Source organism: Lagopus muta, chromosome 5, assembly GCF_023343835.1.
Source record: "Lagopus muta isolate bLagMut1 chromosome 5, bLagMut1 primary, whole genome shotgun sequence".
Classification (NCBI taxonomy): domain Eukaryota; kingdom Metazoa; phylum Chordata; class Aves; order Galliformes; family Phasianidae; genus Lagopus; species Lagopus muta.
In genome coordinates this window covers 12597250-12619014 of record NC_064437.1, presented here as the reverse complement: position 1 = coordinate 12619014, position 21765 = coordinate 12597250, and the positions used below count along the sequence as shown (strand labels likewise).

Sequence of the window (21765 nt, the reverse complement as noted above, 5' to 3'; positions counted from 1 at the left end):
ACATGTAATCCACATCCCGTGGTGGCCAAGATGTTGACTGGATACGGAAACTCGAAGCAGAATTCCTTTCCCCCAGGTGAGTGTTGAAAAAATTGAATTCTGGAGTAATATTTGTTCTTACTTTCCATATTTTGTCCATGGCTTCATAGTTAAAACATAACAATAAATCATATATGTGTGATTTGCTCAGTTACTAAAGTGAAAAAATAGTTTCACTTCAGTGGCAAAATTTTATTCTGATTTTTACCAATTTGACCAATGTTGGTTTTTGTTTGTTTGTTTGTGGACTGTTTTTTGTTTGGTTGGTTTGATTTTTGTGGGCTTTTGTTTGTTTAAATACAAGAACTACTGAGCTTTTCATTACCTGTGTGTTACCAACTTACATCATAACCCAAGAGCACTGTAGTGTTTCTTTTATGATCTGACAGAGCATGGTAAGAGAGGAAGGATTCTGTCTTGTGACTATTTTTTCTTCCACAAAATACAGCTACCTTAAGCTAGGGATGGATCCAAAAAAGATTATGTTGGTAGCTAAGATTGCAAGGTTTAAAATTGAGCGCAAGCTATTTAAACTGAATGTGTCTTTCTGTTTGATTTTTTTTCCTATAACAAGCAAATTACTACTGTTGGTTAATGTTTCATAAAAAAACTAATGGTAGACATACGAATGTTTCTGTATTTCCACAATGCTCTTGTACAGCGCTTTGCTTTGAAGTTTTTTAACAATTTACTGTTTGGTACTAGATAAACAACACTGGTAATTGTATATGTATTTACTATTCAAAGCTTGCAAATGCCCATATGGTGGATAAATTCTTTCACAAATTTAGTGATGCTTATGTTTGCAGAAGTAAAGAATACAAGCAAGAAAAGAAAAGAGAGGTATGCATTATGGAATTAAAATTATAAGACATTTTAAGGCCATTAGACTGCAGTTATTTAAGTTGGAATGTGGTTAGCATCTATGCTGTGTTTTAAGTTTACTTTTCCTTTTTGGCATGAATTTGTGTTGACTAAATGCAGTACACATTACCAGTGCAATCCCCACTACAACTACCAAAGTAAATTGATATAATTTGCAGACTCAGCATCTTGGTGGTATTATCATCAAGCTAACATTCTCCCTATGCTTGCTCCCTCACATATAACAAGAATCCATTCTCAACATATATGTAGTTTTATTGGTAGCATATTAATGCCCAAGTTGTGTATGATTTCTGATACAAGAATAAAACAGGTATGCTTCTTGTTACAAAGCAGGACAATGATTTCCATGACCCCAACTGTACCTGTGTATTACTCTATCCTTGGTTCAGGAAGTCTCCCTCTCTCAGTTCTAGGCAGCTCTTCAACTCATCGTCAGAAGTGGAACTGCAAAGGCTTGCACATATATTTGAAGTCAGGCTGTTTATTGGTTAAAAACATTTCTATGAAGATGTAAGGAAAAAATGATCAGAAGTTCATAGGTCAAAGCTCCCTGCTTAATTTTTTAATGATTTCCAATTCTTGTTGAGGTTCCTAGTATCAACATTCTGCTCAGTCCTTTGCACAGCAGTCATCCTATCCATATTTGATATGGGATAATTAGCAACCACCCTTCAGAAGTGGAGACCTTTCTACCATCTGCACAATCAATGCTAGAAAATGTTCTGCTTCCTAGGGATAGCCATGTATTTTTTTTAACAGCTGTTGATTTATTAAAAGGGATGTAATGATCATGAAGAGTGTTAAACTTAAGGCCTTCTATTGACAGTGGTTCTATTTAGCTTCATTAGATGTGAGGCTAACATCTGTCTGGTGAGATGAAGGCCACCTGCTCATTTTATGTAAATTCTAATAATTATCAATTGCTAAAGATCTGTATATTCAGCACATTAAATAATGCCAATGGTAAAAATGAAAGCAGTTGGTTTTCCCTATCAGCCTTCCAATTTTATTTTCATTGCAATTATTTTATTACAACCTTCCCTAATCCTTTAAAAGCAGGCAAGAGTAACAGGTCCTTGTCCTTTCAAGCTGGCAATTTAAATCTCACTGTGATACCAGTCTGAGATGGCGGTGCTAGATTCGCTGGCTGGCATGATGACTAAAGAGTGCACAAGCTGTGAATGATCAGATTTCTAAATGGTTTGTAAACACTGGAGAAATAAGAACATTCTCCACCATTGCTTGGCAATAGAAAGAGATGATATTAACATGAATTTTCAGTACGTACTTACAAGAATAAACACATTTTTTCAATGATGGGTGGTATAAAAATTGTCTCATTCCTTTTTTCCCTTAAAAATAACTGGTAGATTCTAAAGTCCTCTGTACGCAGCAACTTATATCATTTTTTATTAGCTGGCAGAATGATATTTTTAAAAGCAACAACTATTTCTTACTTTCACATCCGGTAAGAGCCTTTTCTTTTCTCTTAAGGGAGTTTATACTATGATGAATAAAAAGAGGCAGATAAATGGTAATAAAACTACATCAACCACAGCTGAAGAAGTACTTTTATCAAAAAAAAGCAGGCCATTCCTGAAATCTTTAGGGGATTTTTTCTCAGAAGGCAAATCTAGCAAAGTCCTAGAAAGTCTCTTACTATTAAATTAGTATAGCTATTGAGCATGCATGCATACCAAATGGAAATGTATTCTGTATTAGACAATAATACACTTACACAATTTCTTAGCTTAATAGAAACAATGATTTTAGTAAGAATATTAAGTTGAAAAGCACTACCTGATGATGTGTATTTTATTTTGCTACTAAAAAAGAGAATTGCATGCCAAAGTTGGGATAGTTAGCTCCAGAGAAATGTTACTTTTCTACGCTTTTTATTGTATGTTTCTCTATGGTTGTATTGTGTGATTTTTCTTGTGTTTAATCATTTTGTTGTATGATTGCTGCTCTACCTATTCTACTCTATGCAAAATACAATCTTGGAACCAAGATCCATAATTTCTATATGCATATAATTTTACGTAGTTGATGAATCCAGCAAGCAATGGTAAACAGCAGGGAGGGGCTCAATGGAAACTCATTTGTTAGTTTTCTCACTTGGAGGCTGTTATTTTTATAAATTACTGATATTGGACACTGTAGGAGTGCTCTTTTTCATATACATTGAAGTACTTCACTGGCCCCAGGAGTCACTAAGACTAGTGGATTTTAATAGTTATAGATCTTAAATGGAGGGTTAGAAATTGTTTCTTTTCATTACAATTACAACAAGGAATTAACCCCAAGGGTATCCACTTAATTTCATAATATATAGACTGGAAAGCTAATAATGTGACTCTTCTAAAATGTAATGAAGAAGCAACTGCCCCTTGGCTCCCTAGGGTAGGGTTTTGTAAAATGTATTGCAAAAAATGTAACACAGAGAAGATTTTACGCTAACAAGCTTTGTAATGTCACTAGCTCCAGTGCTCAAAGTGCTCCAAAGATCATAGACACCACATATTGGCATTGGTTTTACAGGAGGAATTTAGTACCAGCACTTTCACTTTCTCCCGTGTCACTTCACTGCTACAAGGAAAAGCTACAAGGATAGGAGGAGTGGAGGGTAATTTACAATTAAGCACATAAAGAAATGGAAGAGCAGAGGGAGGAAGAAGGGAGTACATTATTACAAAGTAATTACTTCCTTCAAAGTCCACTTGGACCCATCCTCTATGCAAGTTTCCTTTATTATTTTAATCTTTTGTGCCCTAATGCAAAACAACTCTTGGCCTTACAATTGGCAGCAAGTGAACTCAAGTACATTTGCTGTTCAATTTATGGTTGTGAGTAGTGAAGTAGCCTCTGACCTCTCAGTCATTATGGATGGTGACTGTGGAACAAATTCCTGACCAAGATCTGAAGTATTGGATTGGGCAGTGGTTTTAAATCTAGGCTGAAGACATTTCTATTTGCTGATGATTTTAACGGAGTCTGACTAGGTACAGCATCTTGAGAAAGCTTAGCAGTAAAGACAGCAAGAAAAGAAGTACACTTGCTGTGCCTGTTCTAAAGTGAAAGGAAAAATAAATGTATTTAGAAGAGAAATCCATTTTGTTTTGGTTTGATTTTTAATGGTAGTTCTTGCAGGCGTTTCTAACAAAGGCTTTAAGATAGTTGCTTCTTAGGAAAAATTCATTAGGGAAGAAACCTTTGACCAGTGTTTTTAAATTATGTATGATATGCCCAGAATTCTGTGTGCCTACTTATTTTGCAAATATTCTGTTTGTAGCAGCAAATTTAAATAACTTGCCTGACTAGTCATGGTATGTGCAAATGTTCAGCTGATGTGTTTGTACCTATCCACTAAAAATCTGTTTTCCTCGTAGTTATAAGGGTAAGATTTCATTTGCAAGTTTTGTAACTTGCAGCTTGTACACATCTGCTGAACTCCTACTCCCAGTTGCTGGTAATCCAAAATGATGATCTCTGAACTAACTTTTCTAGCTAAACTCATAGCTCACATTTAGTACATGTAAACATTTTAATAAAGATGGAAAAGCAACTCTGCTAACTGCTAAAGCAACACAGAATGGATTTTCAGAAGGCTGAAAAGAAAAAAAGGGAAAGAGTGAAAGCACCAAGACAGTATTTGATCATATATCCCACAGTACAGTACAAGCAGAGGTAGAAATGCCAAGTGCTGCATACCACATGCTAAGTGCTGCTGTATGGGCCAGGCACAAGAAGGTATAACCAAGACTACTTGAAAGGCGGGGAAATCAGATCAGAATGATCTCAGAATCCCAGAATTGCTGAGCTTGGAAGGAATCTCTGGGTGTCTGCTCCCCCCTTGCTCAAGCAGGGACACCCAACATCACATCCAGGCAGCTTTTGGAGATCTGCAATGAAGAGACTCCGTAACCTCTCTGAGCAACCCATTCCCATGCTCAGTCACCCTCAGAATAAAAAAGTGCTTAAGAAAAAGTGTTCAGAAGGAACACAAAAGTTTTATTAATTTGCTAGCTTGAGACCACTATTCATGTAGAAGAGATTAAAACAAACAAACAACAACAAAAAAAAAAAAAAAAAAAAAAAAGCCAGCAACAAAAAACAGGCAAGCTGGACTCTGCAACTGGCATTTTCAACTCACAGTGAAATTTATGATGTAGATGTATATGAGTTACTTTCTACTGAGGTGCCCTTGGGTATTTTCAGGTCTTCCCTCACTTCCTCGCTTTTTTTTTTTGTCCTTTTCTTTTTCTATTTCCATTTTCATTGGATGGGAATCTCTGAACTTTGACTGATTAACTCAGTCTTCAAAAAAAGCCTACAAACCAAACAAAGAGAAAATCTAAGTACATTAAGTCTTGCCAGCTGTTTTCAGTTAATTTTCCTTTACCAGCATTAAATTTGGCATTTCTGGGGCTTTTTTTTTCCCCTTTATTGGCACTAAATTAAAACTGGGGAAAAGATTTATATAAGCAAATTTACATTTTAACAGATTCCACCAACTTGTTCAGGTTGCAATGTTAATGTTCTTAAATCTATCCTGAAGCCAGTTTACTCAGTAAGAACAACAACAAGAACAAAAATGTCAAGGAAAAACAGGAGTGGCAGAATAGACATTCTCCATGAACAGTTAGAAGCCAAAAGCTGTCAGAGTGTCTGAAAAGTTTCAGGATTAAAGGAAATGCTTGCAGCCATTCCTCCCACTCATGTGTAATTACTTATATGCAATTGAGTAATAATTGCAATTGAAATCATATGAGTGATTTCAGCACTCAGCATTTTGATCATGGATCATAATCTGGATTTATAATCATGGACAAATTAAAAACTAAAATGCTGTGGATCTCTTGAAGAAATATATTTGTAAATGATGTCAGAATTGTGTTACCAGATGAAATTGTAAGTATGTTTGAAATTAAATTGGAGATCTTAGCAAAAGGGCTTCCATTTCACTTCTTTACATGAAAGCACCCATGCCAAGTTTCTTCCATCTACTCACAAGTGGTACAAGATCAAGTCATTTCCAGTGAAATCCATGTTATAACAAGATAACAAATGTGATGTACTTCACAAACAGTGTTATCTCCTTCAACCAGATACAAACAGTGATGCTACAGGTTAGGTGCCAATTTCTTTCACAAAAATGACATGTTGTAAATCTCTCCTGCTGTATTGCCCTGTATCTAGTCATATTGTAACCCAGCCTCTGCAACCCCAGAATAGACTCATTCATAACGTAAGAAGCACATGGCAAAACTTGTATTATAAAAAATAGAAGTACCACACCTGGGAGTTGGAAGCTGAAATCTGAAACAATGACTATTCCTTTTTCACAGGTATTGTAATTTTTGCCCTTTTTGTCCTGCCATCATTGAATGATAGGTAACTGTGCGATTTGTTTTCCAGCAGGGTTGATTTTCATGATAGGTATCAGGGGTTCTCCAGCCTTTATTCTAAAATCCCCTATTCTTTTAAAATAAAATAGGGATGCTTTCTATTTATTACAGTGTGAAAATATTTTACTTGCCCATTCTATAGGTTTTTGAAATAACATTAAGAAAAACAAAAGTTGTCTTAAGTACTAAGGTCATATTTATGTAAAGAATTGTTTTAGAGATAATGGCTGTAAAGTATCTTATTCTTTGAAAGAATAATGCCAATTGTGCACAGTCCAAATTGCACTGGATCTCTACGCTGTGGAGAGTATGAGGCAACTATGGACTCCTGGCTGCAGAAAGACCGATACACATATCATGAAAAACAAATCTGATTTGGACTCTTAGGAAAGGCAAGAGAGGGAAAAGCATTTCAAGTACTCGATCTGTTTGATACTTTCCAACAGGTTAAGTCTTTAAAATGGCTCATCATGAACTCCCATAGGGAGCCTATGTCAAAGTAATAAGATTTTTGATGGAGTGCCTATTGCTCTGACTGTATGTGAGACTAAAATTTCTGAACTACTGAGAGTCCTCAGCAGAGAAATTACAGTCCCAGGTACTTACCTACTGTGGACCAAACACAAACCTGTTTGTAACTCTTATCATAGATACAAGCAGTCAATACTTTGAAAAATTCAGACCCACATTGTGCAGGCTAGGTTGCCCATTTCCCCTTTTGCAGCAGGTACAACTGAGAAAACTCGTACAGAAAATGGAAGCTTGTTCTGAAATGGATATTTGGAGAAAAAAGAAAAGGCCGTCTACCACAAGTGACCAGCTCCATTCACATAAATCATTAAGTGCCACCCATAAAATGCCACAGTGCATATGGTCAGCAAGGGGTTATTGTTGAGTGCATAACCTGGGGGAAGTGGGGTTGGGATATACTGGCTGAAGGGATGAGGATATAAAATCATGTGTTTGGGATCTTGAAATTACTTTTCCTTTGACTGGGGAGTGGAGGCTAAGTAAACTTACAGTGACTAGTAATTTAGCAGTGTTTCATCTATTTAAACTCTAGCTCTTTCAAGGCCCTATTGCCCCACCTTTGTTTTCATGCAATATGGGAGCAGTTACAGCTGGAAATACAACATCTTTGTATCTAGCCTATCACTTTGAGAAGATTTAAGGGAAAGTTTCTGCATTATTTAGTGTATTAGAGTTGAAAGCAGTTAAGACAGCAAATTTAGTATTAGAAAATATGAGCATGCTATTTCACAACAACTTGTAGCTGATATTAGAGGTAGTTAAAGACTGAATAGATCATCTTCAAGGGACTAAATGAGATCAGGATCTAGTTGTCTTTGTGTTATCAGGCAAAGGAAAACCTTGGATCTGTCTCAGCTGAGGTCTTTGAAGATGTCTATTGCCTCTGATCAAAAGTGTAGTAGATAAAGGAAATTTACAAGTAAGTGGATTCCCTGAGGTAGGCTTTGGAAGTTCTACTTTAGGTTTCTCATACTCATTCTCATTAGATGCAGAATGCTCCAACACTGGATTCAGTTAAAAGCCTGGAGTGCAAATATGAGATGTCTGGTATTTATATATACAAATATATATATATGCAGTATGCCCTTCCAGAGATAAATGAATGAAATTGTGCAAGATGTGAGGACACAGGGAGTAGAAAATTAAGCTCTCGTGCAGCTTTAAGCAACTAAATAATGTGTTATCCTCTATGTGGAAAGCTTTATGCGGGATATGGTTGAATAGGGTCAGATCAGATATTGTTCAGGATTTAGTCACAGGATCAGAAGAGTTAGAAGGGATGTCTGGAGATTATCTAGTCCAACTCCCCCAGCTAAAGCAGGTTCCTTGCAGTAGGGTTACACAGGAAACTGTCCAGGTGAATTTTGAATATCTCCAGAGAAGGAGATTCCACAACTTCTCTGGGCAGCCTGCTCCAGTGTTCTGTCACTCTCAGAGATGGTTTTTCTCATGTTTATATAGGACAGTTTGTGTTTATTACCCCTTAGTCTGTCACTAGGCAATGCTGAAAAGAGGTTGGCCCAATCCACTTGACACCTGCCCTTTAGATATTTGTAAACATTGATCAGATCCTTTCTCAGTTTTCTCCAGGCTGAACAGCCCCAGCTTTCAGTCTTTTCCCATAAGGGAAATGCTACAGGACCTTAATCATCTTAGTGGCACTCTGCTGGACTCTCTCCAGCAGTTCCCTGTCTTTTTTGAACTGATGAGCCCAGAACTGGACACCGTACTCCAGATGTGGCCTCACCAGTGCAGTGTAGCGGGGGAGGAGAACCTTCCTCAACCTACTGGCCACACGCTTGTTAATGCAGATGTAATAGTTATAACTTAGAAGGTCTGCTAGAAAGAACTGTGGATGTAAATGTTTTTTAAAAGTTTTTAAAAGTTGATTTGATTTATGAATATGAGAAATTCTTCTGTTTCTACTGGTTCAGAATTCAAGGAGCTGAAAGAATATAATACACTGTATATCTAATTTTTAGCAGCGTAAAGACATTATCTGAGTGGAGGGGCATATGCTGAGAATGGGAACAACTTCTGGGAAGTGAAGAAAGTAGTTTTATTTTAAGAATCAGTTATGCCATTTTGTTTATCTCTAACTATTTCAAGTGTACTATATTCTTTTATTAAATCATAATCCTTCTATTAACATGCAAATCGTTGCTTTCTGTTTTCACAATATCTGTAAAAACACTATAGTTCCATTGAGGAAAAGTATAATCATTCTATTTTCATCCCAAAACACATTTTATTGGGAGTTGTTAAGTAGATGGCCTCTCATGCACAAACTCATAAAGCAAGGTTTATTTCAATTTTCTCAGTTAAACTCAGTGCACAGTTGTATGGTAACTGTTGAGCCATGGGCTGAACCACTGATTGAGCACCTGGAGAAAAGACCTATTCAGCCCTGGGAGCACAGGTGAAGGCAATTCATCTATGTGACTAGAAGGGGTGGAGCCTTGTTCCACCTCTCTTAGGCCTCATTTAAGGGGTGACTGCCCTTACGTAAGGATCTTTTTCTGGAGGCCTCCTCTTAGTGAAGTTTTTCTCCGTAAATCTGGACTTTTCTGAAATGGGTGAGCGATCTTCTTTCCTTATAGCCCCTCTCTATCGTCCTGGTCTTTCTGTTATCATACCTTTGTTGTAACAGCTTTTTCATGGCATTGATCTGTTTAATTGCTACAATAGCTCTGCTTGTGTATCTGGGAAAATAACAGGTGTCTACAAGGAGACAGGTACACTGAGATTTATAATGTAAGTAGGTAGAAAATGCATTCTAATTTAACAACTTAAGGCATGCTTAGATTTTAGTGGTGCTAGTAAAACTTGTATGAAGGAGTCATTTTTAGTACTGGGGAAGAAATGGTCTCATTGCAGCTGAAATGTTTTTCGTGGTCCTCCTTACTTGCCTTGAGCAAAGACTGATGAGTAGCAGTAGAGACAGCTGTGCTTGAAGCACAGAGAGAGACTATAGCTCTCAGCTTCAATTTGTGACTGCACAGAAGCACAGCTTACTGCTTGAAATCTACAGCCAACCATATCTGTTAGAAAACATACTTTTGTGCACCAAAAAAAAAAACTTTCTTGTTATTTATCCTAGGAAGTGGTAATGCCATCTCTACTTAAACCTGCATATACCAATTTCCACATGAGTGTTAAGATACTTTTGTAAAAGGTCTGGTGTTTTCTTTGTTATTTCTCAAGCTCCAAAAGAAAACATAAGTGTAGCTAACGTAACATCAGTAATAGTTGTGACTTTCTTTTATTACTTGGGAGTGGATGATAGCTGAGAGTTCTTTGAAGCTGCAGAACTGGTGTCAATTCTACATGTGAAATGCAGAAAAGTAGCAGCAGGATCCTGCTTATTGGGTGGATTTTGCAGGATCTCCATTGTCAGATAACATGATACCAAGCAGTTCAGTTATTGGAGCTGAAACAGCATGTTATAATGTCTTTAAAACATTGAGATCCTAAATATTTTTCAGGATAATGGAATGGGTGTTGTGACCGTGATACCTTGTTACGTGGTTTTTAACATAGCTGGATTAGACAGCCATAGTGTGGTAAACTGTGTGTAGGTCTCTCTTCTGTACATTTCAATTCTCTTACCTATCAAAACAGCGTACTGATGAAAAAATTTAAATTTGTCTGTCATCCAACTACTTTCAAGACTGGCAAGATGTTGATTTGGGTAGGTGGATTGCAGTTTTTCATGGAACCTATAGAAGTTGAGCTGGTCATGACAGTGCTGTCATGAATTTGGAGTTGAAGAGTGCTAATGAAACTTTTGTACTTTCAATGGCTAAGCTACTGAACATCCTCTACTACAACACTTGAATCTTTTTGTGTCTAGTTCTGGACAAGTTCCTCTTAAGAATTTCTTCTGTAGGTATTTGTGGGGGAACTGTTAGGTCACAGCTTGAGCCAGTGATTGAGCACCTGGTGAAGGGCTGTGGCTGGCACAGGGAGTACAGGCAGATTGTTTGCACCTGTGTTCCCAATGTGAACGGGAGAGTGGACCCCGGGTGGAGCCAGCTGCTGAGAGTTTCTCTCAAGCTATGCTGCTTCTTGAGAAGTGCTGCATGGCTGGAGAGTGCATTCATCAGTTGGGTGAGTTCAGCTTTTTTTTTTCTTTTTTTCTGTGCATGATTATTGACCTGCCTTTCAATACCTTGCCTGGTATCCCTGAGTACATGTCAGAAGCAGTTTTGCTTCTCTGTGAGCAGAACAATACTTACCTTTAAAGTTTAGCATTTAAATATCTTCAATTACTTGGCTATCAAGGAACCAAAAGTAGATATAACAAGAGAAATAAAATTACACAGGAGGTGTGCTTATTGCAGGCAAGCTAATATTTTTATTGTGCAAACAGGGAACCAGCATCATTATATGTTGACTGTAATGCTAAATGTGCTACCCAACCTCTTTGTCCCTGTTTGCTGGTCTGCAAAATTATGGTGATGATACCTATTATGCATAATTATTGAAAGAATTAATTCATTAATGTTTGCCTAGAGTTTTGAAATCTTCTAGCAGAAGGTACTGCTCAATTGCAAAGAGTTAATTTAGTATTCTTTACTATCAATAGTATTCAATAGGACATGTAGTATAAACTTTTAAAAAAGCAAACAAAAAGCTAATCAGGAGTCTCTTATTCACACTGTCAAATGCTGGTAATGACCAAATAGTCTTGTTCGTAGAAATAAAAAAAAAAAGAAAGAAACATGCTACTTGGTATGTTGAAGCAGCAATTAGCACACATTGTAGGGAGAAGAAGTGGAGCTAGACCAGAAATGAGCCTTGATGAGCCTAATTGCCTTTAATTATCCCTAAACATTTTCTTGTTGTCTGTCTTATGGAGACTCTGAAGAAGCCCTGTAGGTCTAAAAGGAAATAAGGCTTTGTTTTGTTTTCTTCTTTTAAAGGGGGACATAATAGCCACCATGGAAACATGTTCTTAATCAATGACATTAAACTCCTGGCTGTTCTGCTTCTCTTGAAATTGCCTGTCTTCATTATTACCAGGGGAAAGGAGGAGGAGAAAGGGCTTAATCACTATTTAGCTTTTCTTAGCAAATTAAAATATTAATTACAATACACATTATTTTATCTCTGCTTAAGCTATTTCTGAGTATTGGTGAATGAGAGCTCACTTTATATTGGAGTAATTTATTCTCAAACTATTCAGACTTTCAATTCCTTTTAAAAAATCATTGTGGCATGAAATGTTATCTTCTAAAGTCAGGGAAATCTGTATCTTTTCCAATTCTTTGTCTTTTTTTTTTCCACATGCAATGCGGTAATCAACTAGATTTTTTGCCAGTTCATAGAATAATGGGGGGGGGGAAGGATACTTCTTAAAAAAAAAAAATATATATATATATATACATGTGGGTGTAAAATCTCTCCCTCTCAAAGTTGATGAAACACAGAAGAACAGTGGGATTAGAAAAGTGACTTGCACAATGAGCAAGGTAAGTACTGTTATGCATCCTTCTTCAGTGTTGTACGCAATTTTGAGTGTGTCCATGCCCCTTTCAATTTTTCACTGCTGTTATACTTCACTGGGAAGAAAATTTGGAGAAAGGGAACAAATGATTAAGTAATGTCTCTGCATCATATTGTGGCTTAGTAAAGATTTTAAAATTAAAATGTATTGTGGCATAAATTGGTATATTTCTATTAGCTGTAATGAAGCTATGTTGATATATAATAACTGCAGATATAGTTAATTCATCTCTTGAATTAGTTTGTGTCAGAATTATATGGAATGCTGTAAGAAGCACATAGCAGTATGCCAAGCAGATGTATTCCTACATTCATTGCTGGTATTGCTCTAGGTCACCAGACAGTAGGCAGAGGAAAATCAAAGGCATATTTTCACTAAACAATGATCTGTGTCTTCTACTTTCTTCATAGTGTTTGCAAAGTTTGTGAATATTGCTGGAAAAACCAGAGCATGACTGGAAGCCATGAGAATGATTAGCCTCTATTAAGAAAGCACTATTAGTCTTTGGATGTACATCTGGAGTCTGAACACTCAATATTATTTAAGAGAGATGTGGGCTGATCTAATTAAATCAAATTAACAAAATGAAACTTATGGATAAACAAGGGAAAAGACAGTATGAATCTTGCCTTGAAAGTAAATCTGTGTTCTTTTTTTGTTTTTTAATAGTGAAGTTAGTAATTAAGGGGGGAAGTGAAATTTGCCAGTGGCAACTCCCATTTCAATTCAGTTCTAGACCCGACCTCTTTTGCCATCATGATCTCTTCCTTTCACCTTAAAGAGCAAATACTATAAAAGCTCAGGGTATGTGTGCAGAAAGGGTTAGCCAATCCAAACAGTAATTTTAATTGTAGCCATGGGAAATTCAGCTTGGAAGACTTGTCATGAGGTCAAAGGATTGTCTTTTCTTAATTGCAAATACCTTGTACAGGCTTACTCCTAGACATTCTTGCTGACCTATGTTATTGACAAGGTCTGACTTACTGGTCCTTATTTATTTTGTATGGCACCTCATTCTCTTGCCCTGTTACAGAGTCTTGAGTCTTTTCTCGTTATCTTTATTGATGCTATTGTTCTTATCCTACAAATAAACTGAGAACACTACATTTTGAAGCCTAACTATAGGATAACTAGTTGAAGTGGAAACAAACAATATGACCATTTCTTATTCTTTCTATTTTATTTAAACGCAAAAATACAGCAAAAATCTGTGAGCTCCTACAGGCCTGTATTTATACTACCACAGCACAGGACCCAGCATACTACAATACCATCCTTTGCTTGCAACTTTCCACTAAGTCTAGATCCAGGGCATGAAGCTAGGTCTGTAGCCCAAGTAAGCAATTCATTAGATTGATGGACTGCTAAATGTTGTTCTGTTTTGGAGGCTTCAGGAGTTTTACCATCTGTAGTACCAGTAAACTACTGTCAGAAATTGTTTTTCATGGCATCTTCAAATGAATTTTTCTTATTGAATACAAATAAAAAATATTCAGAAGACTTTTGTCCTGGCAGACCGTTTAGTTTAGGTTTGCTGCAGAGCACATCTAGTAACAGCAGTGTGATGTGGGCATTGCTTAAGCTATGCGTTTTCCCTTACTTGGACTAACACTTTCATTGTGCTTCAGCTGTTTAGAGAGGACCAGATGCTCTTTGAAAATGAGCAAAAAGCATCTTCAGTACATTTAGTTTCACAGGAAAATTATGGAAGTGATTTAAACACACATTACTTCTGCTGTTACCTTTATAATTTCCTCTTCCCCTAGGTTTCCTGAAGTTACTCAAACAAATTCCTAGCTGAACTTAGAAATGAAGTCTTTGAGAGTTCCTCAGCAAAATATCTATATTATCTGCAAGAGGATGATGAATTGGTGGTTTTGTGTAGGATTATGTACATCTTGTGCACAGATGTTTGACCTTCCCTTTAGACACATGTTACTTATGTATTTAGTGAGGAATGGCATTGGCTTTCCAGTAAGAGGTTGGATCAGGCCCTTTGAAGACTTTGTTTATGCTTCTCCGTGGCAGAATCAATGCAAGCAAGTCAGTGATTGCTATTTGCCCCTTTACCTGTGTCAGCAGAATTCTGTACAAGCCAAGAGGAATCCAGGAATTAGAAGGCTTATGGGAGGTAAAGGGGAGATAAGTTAATAGGAACCATACTACTACAGCTGCTATATGTGTACCATTTTATTTGCTCTGTGATCTTTGCTTGCTGTATATGAGGCAGCACTTGACTGGAGAGTTTAGTCCTGAAATTGGGTTTAGCAACTGAGCTGCCACTGAATTTAGTTGGGTTGGAAGCCAGAAGCAGATGTTCTTACAAATGTGAAATGCTGTGTATCTGTTGATTTTACAGCTTCTGTAGAGCTCGTAGTTTCTCTTACTTTCTAAGGTGTAACCTTGTCTTCCTAAGGATCTTGGCTTTGAGGTGCTGGAGGGTTAGCATGATCCAGAAGCAGTTGCAGGGCAGTGAGGCTTGGTTTCTCAGCTCCTGGTGAGCTGCAGTAAACACTGACCTAAGCAGTTAATGTGTACTGTCATTCAATACTTTGTTAGATTTTTCTGTGGTGGTTCTTATTTTCTTTTTCTTAAACTTGGTTCTGTCTATGTGGCTTCAAAAGTTGCTCTTTTTTCCCCCTGCTGTGGAGGGAAACATGCTGAAGATGAAGCAGCCTCATAGACTGACTGTGCAAGGTCAACCACAGTGAAGTCTAGCACTTTCCTCTAAAATACATGAGATAAGCACAGGACTTTCACTTGACTCTGCTTTTCTCTTTAGTTTTGGAAAAGCTCATATCTAGAACCTACTTGGAAGTAAGATCAGGAAATGCATGTCTCTTCAAGTCAGAAAGCAAGAGTATGCAGGCTTCCTACTGACATTAACTGAATGCAGTGTAACAATATATAGGGGGCACCAACACAATTCATTAACTTGTTGTGGATGCGACAGTACAAACTTCAGGCTAAATCTCAAAGCTCGGTGCATCTAAGGGAAGTCTGTATTACAGTAGTTTCCTGTGTTGCCATAGTTTGAGTACTTCTGCTAGTTGCTTAATTTCTTTTTGCCCTAATAAGTCATCTGTGAATGAGAATTTAAGATGAGGGACTGAGAATGCTTCTTAAATTGATAGCTATCAGTAACTGTCAGTGAAAGGACAAAACCCAACAGAGAAGCAAAAGGCAGTCAAGATCTGTCCCTCAGGATCTATCTCTATCCACTCAAAGATAACACATCTCTTTGTTAGTGAACTGAGAACTATTCTAAACTCATTGCTTACTTCTCCTGGGAGTAGTTCCATGGTGAATGGGCAGTTTTGGCAAACAATTCTTAAAGTTATATTTGATAACAATGAATTTCTGAGGAGTACTGTGGAGTCTTGAAAGCAATTCTGCTCTTTGACTTTCCATAATCTATGAAAGAACTTGTGTTACAGTGTGATATGTTTAAAGGTTACTAGGTTAGTGGTGGTATAAGAAACAGTACAGTGTTCACAGAGTGGTGCTTTGCTGAAGTAATGGTATTGATGGCGAGAAATGTGTTCCTCATTGGAGTTTCCAAGCGTGTGTAAGTGCACAATGGTATGACTATATAGCTTCTTACTGTTACCTATTTAATTCACAAATAGTTTAGTATGTCCTTATATTGGGAACATCCTTATTTTATAGTTCCCTTAATCACTTAAGTTTCTTTAAAGTTTGCAGCAGTAGAGGACCAATGGTGGATCTCTTTAAGTATGGAAAATTGAAAATCTTTCAGGGTGTGAATAGTTAAATTGGAGATGTTCAAGCAACCTTGACTTCAAAACAAAGCTGTGGTAGATGAGGGTGAGTAGTTTTTTCTTGCTAATGTAATTTCTCAAAGTTTTAATTTGTGTTTTCAGTGCTACCAACCATGGAAGCTTCTGTTTGAGGCAGGATCAAATTGGGAACTGTAATACTGAGCCAAACAACAGCTCAGTAGTGAAAGCAGTAGCCTTCACTCTGGAGACTATTGAACTGATGTCTTAAAGTGTAAAATTGCTCTTCTGAAACTGCTAATAAACCACCCTTTGTCTCCAAAGAGCAATTTTGTCTTGTATGCTATGCTGTACTTCTGCTTATATTAATTAGAACTGTCCTCATTTCTGATCTCTGCTGTTTTTTCCTCCTTTGCCTCTTTCATCACTCAGCAGCAAGCTTGTATTTTATGTGCAAAATAAATGTTAGTCCGGTGTAAACATCCTATATAAGGTTTATGTACCACTCAATTTCACTTAAATATGTTGAACTGCAGGTGACTTGAAAGCTGTCTAGACTTATATTAGCTATCAGTGTGAGGTGAATGTTACCTGTTAAGCAATGCTGTATGGCCTGTTGTGGCTTAGAATTAATATTATGAAATGGATTCTCAGGCCATAGTGCTTCCTGCTGTAGCAGCTGCTGACAAGCTGATGTCATCTAAGTCATTTAGAAACCTGTGGGCTACTGAGAACTATCCTCTGCTGTTCACAGAATCACAGAATTGTAGGGGTTGGAAGGGACCTCCAGAGATCGAGTCCAACCCCCCTGCCAAAGCAGGTTCCCTACCGTAGGTCGCACAGGTAGGCATCCAGGCAGGTTTTGAACATCTCCAGAGAAGGAGACTCCACCACCTCCCTGGGCAGCCTGTTCCAGTGCTCCATCACCCTCACTGTAAAGAAGTTCTTGCACATGTTTGTGCGGAACTTCCTGTGCTGCAGTTTCCAGCCGTTTCCCCTTGTCCTGTCTCCACTCACCACTGAAAAGAGTCCGGCCTCGCCATTCTGCCCACCACACCTTAGATATTTATAGACCTGGATCAGGTCCCCTCTCAGTCTTCTTTTCTCAAGGCTGAACAGACCCAGTTCACTCAGCCTTTCCTCATAGGAGAGATGCTCCAGGCCCTTCACCATCTTCATGGCCCTCCGCTGGACTCTTTCCAAGAGATCCCTGTCTTTTTTGTACTGGGGAGCCCAGAACTGGACGCAGTACTCCAGATGAGGTCTTACCAGGGCAGAGTAGAGGAGTAGATACATGTTGTTTTTCCTTGCCAAAAAAGAAAAGCCCATGAGTGATACATATATGTACCTGTGGCACAGGTACTTGTGATAATTCAGCAGGAGATAAGGAAACTAGAAATTTTTATATGTTTCTGAAGATGTCTTTAAAACAAAAAACAATTCTTATCAAGGAATGATTGCAGCATGAGTAGATGTATTCTATCAGAAGTGGAAGAGACCTGTTGAGAAATCTTCCCAAGGACTTCAATCTGGTATCCAAAAATTGGGTATTTTTTTAACCACCTGTAATGTTCAGGAAATAATTTTTGTGGTTGCAGGCTTACCTGAAAAAAAAATTAATTGCAGCTGACAGTGGGTTTAATTCTAGCTTACGGTACCTGTACAATGGTAATTGGCCTTCTTGAACACGTGGTCAAATATAAATGCATGCTATGTCAAATACATCCAACCCATTAACTTACAATTGTTCTTGACATTTTGGGGTTAATAGAAATATGAACAAAAGAAACTTAATTGGTTCATTCGAGTTACTAAGTTCTGTCTAGAACTCTATACTAGGTTAAAATTGTCCGTGACTTTACTAGCTGTTATCTTTCAAATATTTTAGCTGTTGAGACATTCATTTTAAATTGGAAAAAAAAAAATCATTCCTTTGTTTTATTTTCAATAACCTTGGTTAAAAAAAAAATTAGGTTTTCATCTTTCTTACCTTTTTGATGCTGTCTGCAATGAATGCCAAGTAATCAATAATCTTGACCCAGGATTTATTTTGCAGTCCTGGACTGACTTTAAAACTTGTCAGGTTGCATTTTTCCAGCTTTTGTTCTCATGCCATATAAAGCTAAAGTTATAGAATAGAAAGAGGGGAAGTAGGAATAACTACTGAAACTCTCAAGATACAAGCAAATTTAAGTTCATCTTCTCATTTCTAAATACAGTGTAAGGTGACAATAGCACTCCTTGCTAATCTTTCCCAATGGAACTTGCCCTTCGTGATGAAGAAGAGAGCCTATGCAAAACCCTGTGCTTCCAGGCTGTTCTCCTAGCAACAGGAGAAGCAATTGCCCTGCCATAATTTGCAGGCTTTAGACAGCAGGCATATAGGTCTTGCTATTGTCTTCCAAATACCTTATTTTTAAATAGGTGGTTGGAATAGAAAACTGTATCCTCAAATCTCCGCTTTTATTGAGGAGGGCTCATCTGACACAATAACCCAGGTCAGAAGGGAAAAGTGGGTGATCTTAGGAAATTGCAATCTGAAAAAAAGAGGAACTGTATCTGTTTTCTTCCCCAGCTGTTGCTGAGCTCCAGAAGTACAGAAAACCACATTTGCAGAGGATTCATTTTCAGCCCTAAAACCTGGAGAAATGAAGTAAAGTTTACTACTGAACTAGAATGATATTTTTTTTTACCTGCCTGAAGCAAAGATGTAAGATTTGGATTTACTCTGAACCACTAATTCTCCATTTCTACCAGTGCTTCAAAGAGTTATCATTCATTTTGTACCACTTTTTACATCTCCATTGCCCTTCTTTAAGTTTGCTCTTCTCTGTGCGTCTGACCTCTGGTAGGGATGGGGACGTTAAAAGATCCACTGATCTGTTGAGAGTAAAGACTAGGACTTCAAAAAAGATGAATGTGTATTTACACACTGGATTTACTTTTGTCACTGAAACTTGAATATGTTTTTAAAAATGGGGCAGGGTTTGTTCCAAGTATGGTAACTTTTCTTATGTCTTTTAAGTATACATTTGTGGTTGAACAAAGATGAAGATTCCTGATTCACAGTATTTCCAATTTAAACTACAGTATTAATACAAACATTAAAGGAGTGTTATGATTATCTCCTTGCACGAGAGTATGGCAATGTATTTGAATATAAAATAGCAAAGGTTGTAATATCCCACTTTCTTCTGCTAAACCACTTCATACAGTTGTGCATTAACAGGAAAATGTTTGAGAGACGAGATGATTTAAGATGAGGTTAAATGAATTAAAGTCTTATGGATATCATGAAAATTATGGGCTTCATATGTCTTATATTTTAGTAATACCTCCAGATCAGCGGACTTGCATGTTCTTATCTTTGTATGTAATTCTGTTGTGATTGAAGTAAAATAGTGTGTGATACTCTAAGGATCATAGCCTCAACTAATAAATATGGAAACAGTGTAAACTTTCTGTTAAAGGAATTAGACATGTAACAGCAATTGTGCTGTCTCTTAGAATGTTCCCCTGAAATCCCATCTGAGATGCTCTCTGGGCAGATGTCTTTGCTCGCAGTGTCTAAAGTAACACTAGATATCAATATTTAAGCACAGAATTGTTTTCATTGTTTATTGCCTGGTTGCTTCTTGCGTCTTACAGGAGTAGAAAAATCTCAGATATAATTAGACAGCCATGGAGGTTTGCCCTTGGAGTGCAGATCTAAGTTGTGGGGTTTTTTTTACAGCTGTTCCTGAAGCTTGCAAAAGGTTGTGTGGAAAGCAGCTGCTTAGAAGCCCTATTTTAACAGAAACCTACACTAGGGAATACTTCTGGTTTTCTCTACGTTTATGCCCATCCATTGTCTTTGTGGAAAAAGAACTGTGCCCCATTGTCTTTGATCTGGAATATGCTGTGAGAAACTTGCCACCAGTTTTTCTTGTATGAATTGTTCCAGGGACTGAACATGCACAAAGAAACAAAATACCTGTTAGTGAAAGTATTCTTCCTCATAGTTAGGGAAAAGTATTTTAGGAGAAAATCTTGAGGCAAATTTTACTGATACAAGCAATGTATTCTCACATATCTTAGTAACTTCTGTATTGAATTAGTACATGCACATTAAATTCATCTTTATTCTTTGGATTAATATAGCAGAGTAACTCCAATTTTGAACCTCCACACAAGCCTGAAGAAGTATATACGAAAGTAGTTGGGTCATATCTTAATCCAAATGAACTGTATTTAGGTAATCATTTTAAAAGCTCTACGAGGTTGACATTAGATAGCTGATTGACTAGTTTCCTAAATCTAAGCCAAAGTCTTCACAAGTGCTGCAATATCATAACAGGACTATAATTATCCAATAGCTTTTCATTGCTCTAAATATTTTAAAGGCATTTAGGGTACTTAAAGACACTATTAAAAAGTACTCCTTTTCACTTTGACGTTCTCCTGGAAGCCAGTCAGAATTGTGTTTTGCTGCCTGTCTGAAGGTACTGAACCAGTTCACTTTATGAAAAAGAGCAGTTCGACAACTTTTGTCATCATTGTTTTGTAGATGACAGTTTAGGACAGGACATGGTTTGTAATTAGCATTATCAGGAGTATTCTTTAGACACGTGCATTTCAATTTTGCAATTCGTTTTACAGATTCAGTCTCAGAAGTGTAAATGATTTGTTTCACTTCAGCTTGACAACATCAGTATAACGAGTTTCTAGATAGCTCTATTTTAATGCCCAACTAAAATTTGGATTCACAAAAGTGAAAAGGAGGTTTTGCTGACTCTGATAGATGACTTTTATTAGAAAATTTGCAGGAGTTCTTATATTAAAATATACCATATTAGCTCCAGTAAAGGCTCCACTAGCTCTTTGTTCTTCGTGCCACAGAAGTGAAATCTGTTTTGAGTGTCCTTCAATAACGTTGTCTTTACACTTAGATCTCTCACTGGATGAATACTTGTACATATTTTTGTGAATCATTAAAATTTTCACTCTCCTTCATCAACTGAGAGAAAGGAGGGAGATATGCGGAAAGTGGAAGCAGGGTTGTGTATCCTGAGAGGAATACAGGACTGTTGTCTGTGTGTATAGAGATAGGATTAGGAAAGCTAAGGTGCAGATGGAGCTGAACTAGGCAGCAGATGTGAAAGATAACAAGAAGGGGTTTTACAGATACGTGGGCAGGAAGAGACTGGCCAAGGAGTGTGTTCTCCCTCTGATGGTAGGTAATAGGGAACTGGCTTCTTCAGACATAGAAAAAACTGAGGTACTCAATGAGTGTTTTCCCTCAGTCTTCATGGGTGGTCAGGCTTCCTGTGTCTGCCAAGACTGTGAGTCTCTAGGTGAGGGTATGTGGAGTGGTTTCTGTCCCACTGTAATGGTGGAACAAGTCTGAGTCCTCCTCATGAAATTGAACGTGTATCAGTCCATGGGGCCAGATGATATCCATCCTAGGATTCTGAAAGAGGTAGCTGATGTGGTTGCCGAGCTGCTCTCCATGTTTGAAAAATCATGGCTGTTTGAAGTCCCAGGTGACTGGAAAAAGGGAAATGTTACTCCCATTTTTAAGAAAGGGAGAAAGGAAGACCTGGGGAACTACAAGCTACTGATCCTCACCTCTGTGCCTGGGAAGATCATGGAGCAGATCCTCCTAGAAGCT

At 37.5% G+C, this 21765-nt stretch overlaps 1 long non-coding RNA gene across 2 annotated transcripts; it reads left to right on the top strand.

Moving 5' to 3' along the window:
• The first annotated feature begins 9350 nt into the window (after positions 1 to 9350).
• Positions 9351 to 21447, top strand: LOC125693493 (uncharacterized). 2 transcript variants are annotated; one of them, XR_007377123.1, is made up of 3 exons: positions 9351 to 9442; positions 16074 to 16203; positions 18691 to 21447. It is a non-coding gene; the product is annotated as an uncharacterized LOC125693493 (long non-coding RNA). The 2 variants fall into 2 exon arrangements; XR_007377124.1 differs by lacking the exon at positions 9351 to 9442 and adding an exon at positions 10872 to 10976.
• Positions 21448 to 21765: the final 318 nt, after the last annotated feature.